The sequence below is a fragment of the Panthera tigris genome, chromosome F3 (assembly GCF_018350195.1).
Source record: "Panthera tigris isolate Pti1 chromosome F3, P.tigris_Pti1_mat1.1, whole genome shotgun sequence".
NCBI classification, from domain to species: Eukaryota; Metazoa; Chordata; class Mammalia; order Carnivora; family Felidae; genus Panthera; species Panthera tigris.
Window position 1 is genome coordinate 48512442 of NC_056678.1, and position 10532 is coordinate 48522973.

Below are 10532 nucleotides of genomic sequence, written 5' to 3' on the forward strand. Positions count from 1 at the left end.
ACATTCTTGCATTATGTTCCAGCCACATTGATTTTATTTTGTTTCCTTGAGCATGCAAAACTTTTTCCTGCTTCAGGGACTTTGCACTTCTTACTCTTGCCTTGACCTAGAAGTTGCTCTGTGCCCTCATCCAGTATTTCTTATCCATCAGGTCTCAGCTGAAATGATACTTCCTTGCTAAGTAGCTTTCTCTGACAACTCCTTTTTACAGATTCCCCCAACTCCATTACTCCATTATTCTCTGATTGAATACCCATTTTCTTGTACTGGGCACATTTCAATTCTTTTCTTCTTCTTCTTTTTTTTTTTTTTGTTCTTTACATAATTTTTGTTTATCTCAGTAATGCAGATGTAGAGGGTCATCTAATATAGTACAGAGGGCAGGGAACATGCACTAGGGAATCGCAGAATCCTGGTATGTATGGTTGATGGGTTTTCTTGGATGCTACTTAACTTGTAAACTTCGGCTTTCCAATCTATAAGATCTAGACAACAATACCAGCCTCTGGTGTTAGTGTGAGAAGTAAATGATATTATATATGGAGTTATGAGAAAAAGCCTGGTATATCATGAACATTTCACAGCTGTTACCTGACAATTTTATTGTTCACTTTTTATTCTCCAACAGCTAGTATAGAGCTTGGAAGCAGGCTCTTATTAAATATTTGTTCAATGATTAAATAAATTGATAAGTTATGAGTTCAATTGCATTCATAGAGTTGTTTTGAGGATGAGGCAAAGCATATATGAAGTGATTAAAACAGTACTGGTACACTGTAAATGCTCAATCAAACTTTATCATCAGTACTCAAAGAGCTTGCTAATTTGATCAATTAATACAATTAAGAACTACACCCAGGCCTCTTATCTAAAGCAATCATCATCTTTAATTGTCCACTGAATATCACCCCTCCCATATCCTAAAGGACAGGGCTCCTATAATTATTTCACTTTCCTCCCCACTCCTCTCTTTATTGAATCCCTGCTGAAACAATTTTCATTTTAGTAGCCCATTACTTTGTTGTATCCCCACATCACACTCCAATTACCATCTCATTTCTCTTCTGCTTTTTACGATTAAATTCTTAAAGGAGTTGTTTACAATTTCTGTCTCTAATTCTTCCCCTCCAACTCTCTTTCACGCATTATAATCATACTTTCTTCTCCACCCCTCTGCAGAGACTTCCTTTGTCAAGGTCATTAATGATTTATACATTGTCAAATCAAATGTTAAGTTCTTGGTTCTCAGCTTCCTTGACCAATCAGCAGCATTGACATCTGCTCCTTCCTGTTTTGAAATACTTTGTTCACTTCACTTCCAGGATACCATTCATTGTTTACTCTTCTGCTTGACTAGTCCACTGTTTCTTAGTCTTCCTTTGCTGGTTCCTCCTTCTTTTCCCAAACTCTAGATCTTGTCTCAGTAATAGAACCTCACCTTGTTTCTCTATATTCACTTTCCAAGTAACCTTATCTAATCCCATAAAACTGATGATTCCCAAGTTCACATGTTCATCTTCAACCTTTTCCAGAACTCCGTACGTACAGTTGGCTCCTGATTTTTCCATTTTGGTGTCTAATAGACATCTCAAATGTAAAATGTTTAAGACTATGTTCTTAATTCCACCCTTCTCATGCTACCCCAAAAGTATCTGCCTCAGGTTTTCCCAGGCGTATGGTGACTCCATGTTTCAGTTGCTTAGACCAAAGACATTGCATTTATCCTTGATTCTTCCATACTCCCTAAACAATATATGGGTATATTTGGAAAATATATCCTGAATACAACTACTTATCACCTCAACTGCCCTCTCCTTACTCCGAGCCAGGATCACTCACATTGATTATTATAATAGTTGTCTCTTCAGTCACCCTACTTCCTCCCCCTCTATCTATTTGCCACACAGCTGCCATAGTGATTCTTTTAAAATGGCATTGCATTCCTGCTCTCAAAACCATTGAATGGCTTTCCTTAACATTTTTTTAAATGTTTTTATTTGTTTTTGAGAGAGACAGAGTACTAGTGAGGGATGGGCAGAGACAGAGGAAGACACAGAATCCAAAGCAGGCTCCAGGCTCTGAGCTGCTAGCACAGAGCCTGACATGGGGCTTGAACTCACAAACTGTGAGATCATGACCTGAGCTCAAGTTGGACACTCAACCAACTGAGCCCCCAAGGCGCCCCATGGCTTTCCATTGAAAGCAAATGCTAAAATACTTACCGTGACCTTAAAGGTTCTGTATAATCTTTCTGATCTCGCTCCAGACTCCCCAACATCTTTGTGATCCATCTTTCCCTCTATTCCCCATCCCCAATGCAACCACACCAAGTAACTTGCTGTATATAGAACATGCCAAGCATTGTCCTACCTTAGGGGCTTGGCATTTTCTGTTCCCCTGTCTGGATCACTCTTTGCCCAGATATGTTTGCATGGCTCATTCCCTTACCTCCAAGGTCCCCTTTTCTGAGAGGCCTTCCTTAACCAGCCAATATAAAATTGTATTCCCTCTCATCACCATTGTGATCACGCTTACTCTGTTTATTTTTCTTCATTTATACCCATCACCCACTAACATTTGATATATTTTATTATTGTCCCTTGCCTCACTAGCATGTAAATTCCATGAGAGTAGGGACTTTATTCTCCTCTTTACTCCCTGAATCTAGAATGGTAGTCATTAAAAATATTTGACAAATCAATAAATGGATTGGTAAATGTTTTAGGAGTCTAAATACTTTAGTAGTAACCTGATGAATTTAAGAAGGAAGGCTCAATTTGCAGGAGTGATTTATATTATAGAGGGAAGTTCGTGAAGTTTTTTGGTGGCTATCAACTACAGTAAGTAGGTGACTGTTCCCTTCTTCTTTGCACACAGCTAGCTCCATCTATGACCAAAATCAAACTTCATTTCTGAGAAATTTGGTTCAACTTTCGATGATTCTGCACATTGTGATGGACCCGTCACTATGGGGTGAGTCATTACACAGCTCCTTGCACTCCCAACTCCTCCCAATCATCTACGAATTGACTATTTAAAATGATCATGAAGAGGAAAATCTTGTTTCAAAGCAGGCCTTGCTATGATTCAGAGGTGATAAATGTGCCTCTTGGCTCCTTGTCCTCTGGGATGCCCCATGAGCTTATTTAATCTCTTACTTGGTTGTTGACCAAGTGCAATTGGTTTTCCTTTTGAAGCTCAGTTGTGCTCATGATGTGATGATTGGGGTATCTGTTGAAGGCCTACTGCGTCCTTCCTAGGAATGGAACAAAACTATAAAATATAAAACCTCCCAAGTAGCTTTTAGTCTAACGCCATGCCTATGGATGAAACTTATTCTTACAGTTGCTGATTAACAATGGCAATAAAAGCCCACTTGAGTCTCAAGGGTTTCTTCCTTTTTGTCTACTTTCTCCTTCTCACAAACCAAGTACCTGGAACCAAATTGCTGTGTTTGTGATGTCTGCCATGTACTTTGCATGTTAGATCCAGCCTAAATTTCTATCAAAACCCTTTTAAAATAGTTTCAGCATTTTATGATGTATCAATTGTTATCATCTAAAATTTAAAAGACACTTTCCACAGAAAACTTGGAAGTGGTTTTGCTTCTGTTTTTCCAGGAGAATCTTCTCATTGGGAGGTAGTGGGTCTATTCTCTCACAGTTTCTAAATTTGGGAGAAATGTTTGGCAGCGACTTAGATGCTACTATGGATAATAATTACAATCATTGTAATTACAACCTTTGTTTAGTACAACTGGTGTTCACATGGTCATGTGGTGGGTTAATTAATATGTGAACATCTTTGTGAGTGCCAACTTTAACTACCACCTTGCCTTTAAAAATGAACTTGTAAGAGGTGCTTAGCTTCTACAAAAACAAATATAAAGTAGGTCTAACTTTCGTAATTCATAAATGGTCTCCGTATGATCAGCCTTTCCCTTATCTGGAGCATCTAACTGGGCCAGGTAAATATTTTTAAGAAATTGTTTTCTCATGTCATGTCACCATTAAAAGACTTTAATTGTTTTACATTTCCAATAGAAGCTTACCTAATGATATACACATACTCACACACACACAGTACGTACTCCATAAAAGGTAGTGAGCTAGGCTAGCAGGAAACTATAAAAATAAATGAGAACCACATTGTAGAGTACATGCCTCCTGCACTTGTCTTCAGGAGACAGCTAACCCACTCCACAGTTTGAAAACTTTTATTATCCTTACCTTTCTCTGATTTGTGATATGTACTTTACTTTTACATCAAGGGACTGACTAGAGAGAACATATCCAAAAAATGATCTGTGCATATTTATTGGTAAGAGCCATCACCTTTTACAAGAACGGAACTTAAGTCTTTTAAAAGCTAATAACTTGGTTTGTATCCTTGCTTTTTAATAGCTGTTAGGACATTTGAAATAGCATGCTTTGTAAAAAATATGAGCCAAGACTTATAATCTCTAAAGGTGGGTGACAATAAGAAGTTCAAATATGCAACTCTAACATTAAATGAAAATAGTTGGGAAGTTGAGGGATGAAAGCAGCTCTCACCAGTGTTAATACTATGTTGATCATTTTGTTAATGTGCAATAGTCAATCGATTTCTTTCTCTAGAAACAGTGTTAATCCCATTAAAAGAAATCCCTACTTTTCTCTTTAATGAGGAGGAAACATTTTTTTGAAAATCTTTCAGATGTATTTATAAGATTTGATATGTAAGTATTATTTGCTTTGTTTTAAGTGGATATTGTGTTAAAAGATGTCATCCCTGTTTTATAATAGCTGAGACTGACCCTCCTTCTAAATATGCAAAATTGGCAAATGAAACAAAATAAATAAAATTAATTTTTGAGGAGGTGAAGTAAAAGAAAAATCCCCCTAACTGTAAAACAAGACTGGAACAGAATGTGCCCATTAAATAAACATTAATTGTTCAAAGAACAGAATTCTTTGAACAGAATTGTTCAAAGCCAACTGAAGAATTCCATTTCATATTTCAGCAGGATTCAATACTCTATTGGGTGCATAAGGTGCTTAAAAGTATAAGTGATTGGGGCACCTGGGTGGCTCAGTCAGTTAAGCGTCCAGCTTTGGCTGAGGTCATGATCTCATGGTTCGCGAGTTCCAGCCCCATGTTGGGCTCTGTGCTGATAGCTCAGAGCCTGGAGCCTGCTTTGGATTCTGTGTCTCCCCCTCTCTCTGCCTCCCCTTGCCCCTGTGCTCATGCTCTGTCTCTCTCTCTCTCTCTCTCTCTCTCTCTCTCAAAAATAAATAAACATTAAAAATTTTTTAAAATAAAGTATAAGTAATGAAATCTTACGGAAATTGGGAAATTGGTACTGGTAATAAATCAAAATGCCCTTCCTATGAATGATGCACCAGTACTAACTGGTCAGACACATAAATCTACCATTTATAAACAGTGTCTTCTTTGAGATTATTTGACCAAAAGAAGGAATCAGTCATAGAAAGAGATGTGAAATAATATGAGATGATAATGTCAAAATAATTTTGATATTAGTCGTCACTACTCAGCTGTCACTGTAAAATACCTTACAGAACTTTTAATTTTATCCTCATAAATATCTTATTTCATCAAACGGCTCATAAGCTTATTGAAAGCTTTCTGTAAATTTTACTTCTTGGTGTTTCTTTTATGTATAGAAAAGAAATTTGTATGGGTTCTGTGCTTAATAAACATGTTTGGATTTTTGATTGGGGAAGGAGAAGTGTGGTTAAAAATATGGTTTCTATACCACTTGGATTAACAATTTATAGAGAATAAGAACATAATTAAATATACTTTAAGTCTAATTTGAACATAGTTAAATGGATACCTAAGGGCCTAATCTAGATACTACAAAGTGATACCACTTTATTTTCTAAATGCAGAAGTACTGGCAAGCAAAAGGCTCTAATTAACAGCGTAGGATTGATTTTATCATGTAGATAAATTGATGACTAATACATAGGAATTTGTTATATAGTCACATTCTTCACAGTTAAATATGTGATAAATCACATAAACATTTAATTAGGCAAGCATGTAGAAAACAAGTTGAGAAAAGTATATTAAGAAAATGATCTATATGGTTTTTTTTGTAAGAACATCAGGTGATATTAGTTATAATTTAATTATTTTTTCTGTTTTATAAATTCTTGAAAAGACAACATAGTAATAAACAGAGGTTAGAGAAAATGTTCTATTTTCAAATAACTAAAAAAAAAAGTCCAATTCCATGGTTGTTTTTTTCTTAGAGCCCATATAAATTATGAGAAACAAGTTTGAACAACGTGTTTGATATTGCATCACTGCACTTTTAATAATTTAACACTGATAAGTTATTTAGAAAGCAACAATTGTATTTATAAGACCCATTGAAGGAATAAAAAATAACTGAAAATCCCCAGCAGCATGAATTATTTTATTAATTTACAAATAATGAAAACGGTGACTTACAAATTACTATCAATACATATGGCCATCATTCACTGTACTTGTGGTATAGAAATGTGTCATATGACTCCATTGATGAATTGAGAAGGGAAAAATATTAGTATATGGAACTGAGTGAGCTATACTAAAGTTTCTCTTTTATTTTTTATTTTTGGAATGTTTATTTATTTTTGAGAGAGAGAGAGAGCACAAGCAAGGGAGGAACACAGAGAGAGACACACACACAGAATTCAAAGCAGGCTGCAGGCTCCGAGCTGCCAGCACGGAGCCCAACATGGAGCTCGAACCCATGAACCCCGTGAGATCATGACCTGAACTGAAGTTGGCCACTCAACCCAGGCACCCCTAAAGTTTCTCTTTTCTTAAATGCCATAATGTATCCCGCTTTCATTCTGAATTTGCTGCAAGTTTATAATAATCATTGTGTGTGTATATACTTATAAAATCAAAATTTTTTAGAGACCTCAAAACCCTCTAGGCAAAACTGTTTCCTATGATAGCAATTAGCCCCAGCATGCTTCATGTATCCCCTCAGCTGTTGCTTCCACATTTGGAGCATGAAGCTTAATAGTTTATGGATGGCTCTTAATTTGGGGAAAAACATTCTATGTTTGGCTGAACTGTGTGCAATTCCATAATTGGTCCACATTCTGCCCTGTAGTTTGCTTTTTGAAGTCTATCTCCCATCCTCCTCTCCTTTCTCCTGGTAAATTCCCATTTTTCTCAAAAAACTCACAAGTGTTTTTCAGGTTTTTCGTCATCCTAGTTGTTTTATATCTGTTCAGCTTATCAAGAGCATCCCTTTTAAAGCTCAAGGGGACACACTTCTGGGTGGTATAAACAACACACAATGTCATATATTTCTTACTCTGGACATTAGTTTTCTGATAACACAGCTAAATAGAACATTTATTTTTAGCAGCTCCCTAGTACCAAGCTTACATCAGTCTTGAAGTTAATTTACAGTCATAGATCTATTTCTTATGAACTATTAATTCAGTTTTTATGCAACCTGACCTTATGCAGTATATATTCTGAAACTTAAATATACAGCTTTACAAATGCATTTGATTGGATTTCTTCCTGTTGACTTTTTTTCCCCTTTATATTCTATATCTAGCCTTCACATCTCTTCTGTCCAGTGCATCCTTATGTACTGCTGCCAGAGTATAAATTCCTGTTGCGTTTATTTAAAACTTCTGCCTGAAAAACCAACCTGGTAAACATTTCAGCCTGGCATTCAGAGTCCTGTGTCTCCCAAGTGCCTACAGAGACAGCATGGCAGTGTGGGAAGAGTATTGGCCAGTCAACAGGTCTGCTTTCTAGTTTGACTCTGGGATTTGTTGGTTGGTGACTTAGGAAGTCACTCAGACTCAGTTCCTTTGTATTAAAGTGGGGACAAATTAGGCCATCTACCTACTGTAAAGGTTTGGGGGACTTTAATTAAAAAAGATGATGGTTGTAGAAATGAAGGCCTATAAAAAGTAAGGTCTTGATAACACAGAATGTCAAACCACCTTATTGTGCTGTTGGAAGTCTTTTATGACCTGACCCTGACCTGCCTTCCAATCTGGTTTTCTGCTGCTGGCCACTGACTTCTTTCCTAAACATTTAAACACATTTTATTTCTTACTAGTCCCTAAACACTTCTGTCTTTGCTGAAACTGCCTGGAATATTTCCCCAGTTTACTAGCACGTGCTCTCTCTCTCTCTCCCTCACTTTTACTTCTAACTCAAGGCCAAATTCACATGCCATTTTTTCATAAGGTTCTGATTTCCCTGATCAGAATTAATCTCTTTCTTCACAATATTCCTATAGAAATGGATCTGTATCCTCAGTGTTTCATTTTCCTATCTTGTCCTGTGTAGATAGTCTTATTCTTGTATGTTTGCAACATAAGGAACAGGTACGATGTGCTTTTACATTCCTGCAGTACTGGGAATTGGGCTTTATTATTATTTATTATTCCCATTTTTAGAGGTGCTTCAATCAAGGTAGAGAGGTCAAGCCATTTGCCAAACTCATGCTGTCTTTTAAATGGCAGGAATATCCTGCTTTGCCTAATTTCAAATCTTGGGCCGTCTACAGTGTTGCACAGTGTCCAGACTTCTCCATACCTTTCTTGAGGACTCTTGATAAGTGTTTACTCCTCTTGGCTTTTTCAGCTTCATCTCTCACTTTAGTGTTCCTAAAATGAAATTATATTTTTTATTGCCCTGGAATTTTGAGATATGGTTTCATGTCATTTGGAGTGCTTATTTTTACCATGCCCATGTTGGCCCATGTTGGCCAGTTTTGCTCTTAAGAATATTAAGGTGACACTTACTTTTTTCTCCTCTAAGGTTTTTATAATGCCCACTTGACCAGCTAGATGCTTCTTGCTGGTCAGAATAAATCTGTAGTATCAACTCCTAGTATTTCTCTAGCTTCTGAAATGTGACTTTTAGTATCACATGTTCTGTTCCGACAAAATTATTTTAAGAGTCTGCTGAGATTGAAGCAATTCTTAGTTCATGCTTGGCATTCCTGGGCATTCTCCTCCACCTTGCTTGTTTGCTTGTCCTAGATTGGTTCTCTGGAATTAGACATTTTCCAAATTATTTTTGCTTTTGGTCTTTCATCAATCTCTTGCCATCAGATGGCCAGATGCTGCTGCATTCAGTTCAACTTTCATTTTAGGTTATTTACCACCTTACCTTTTGACAACTAACCTCTAGTTCTCAGACCTGTGCCTAATAGATATATAATGCATACTTGAGCTCTCTGGCTTGTTGATAATAATGCCTAAAGTGGACATTTATTAGTGCTTTCTGTATGTCAGGTCCTGGACTAAAGGCCTTATGCGCAGTATGTCTTTTCTTCCTCAGAGTACTGAAAGTATTCCCAGTTGAGAGATAAGAAAAGTGAGGTTTATGAAGGTTAATTGACTTGCTTAAGGTGAGAGAGGACTTGATGCTAAGCCTGTCTATCTAATACCACAACCATAGTCTTGACCGGGACCCAGTTATCGCTGTGTTTTCTCACCTAGGAGCTAAAAATGAACTGGCACCTCTACTTACACTATTGAAAATCAGTTATTATTTACATTCAACTTATACATGCATGTGTAAGTGAGATGTACATAGATGGATTTTGTATTTTTCCCATTCCAATAACAATTATCCTAATATGCAAACTATCCAACAACCATTAAATATATTAGCAGTTATTTTTTTATCCCTGGATTTAATATAAGTAAAAGCATCCGTATTAACCATGAATTTTATAACAATGATACATAACATATATAGCATTGTCTAGGTACTGTTCAAAGTGCTTTTCATGTATTATTTCATTTATCCTCTCAATACCCAATGAAGGAGGGTTATTATTATCTTTTTTTTAAAAGATGAGGAAAATAGAGGCACAAGTCCTTTGTCCTACACCCCTGCTACTCAGGCAGCTGCCTCTGCTTCCTCTGGGAGTTTGTTGGAAATGCAGAACTCCAGGCCGCACCTCACTACCTATAGAATCATAATGTGCACACGATAATATTCTTAAGTATTCATATGCACATTAAAGTCAGAGACACACGACTCTAAATCACGCAGCTGGTGCAGATAAAGCTAGGATTCAATCCCATGCAGTCAGACTCAGTGCCAGGATTCTCAAACACCACATTAGGTGGTCTTAATAATTATATACATGAATGGGAAACATTTAATTATTATGAAATAAATATATCCCTCCATGTCATGTGCCCATGGATTACGTGAAACATGGACAAGATTTTACTTTTATAAATTAAACTTCTTTTTAATAAAGAGAAGTATTGATTTCTCATCAATCACTTTTATATTTGACTACTCATCATGATGCAACTTTACTTCACTTTTCTACTATCTCCTCCATCTCTTCTTTTTATTCATTCCTTTAAAAATTCACTCATTTAGGGGCTCCTGGTTCGCTCAGTTGGTTAAGTGTCTGACTTCAGCTCAGGTCATGATCTCACGGTTTGTGAGTTCGGGCCTTGCATCGGGCTCTGTGCTGACAGCTCAGAGCTTGGATCCTGCTTCAGATTCTGTGTCTCCCT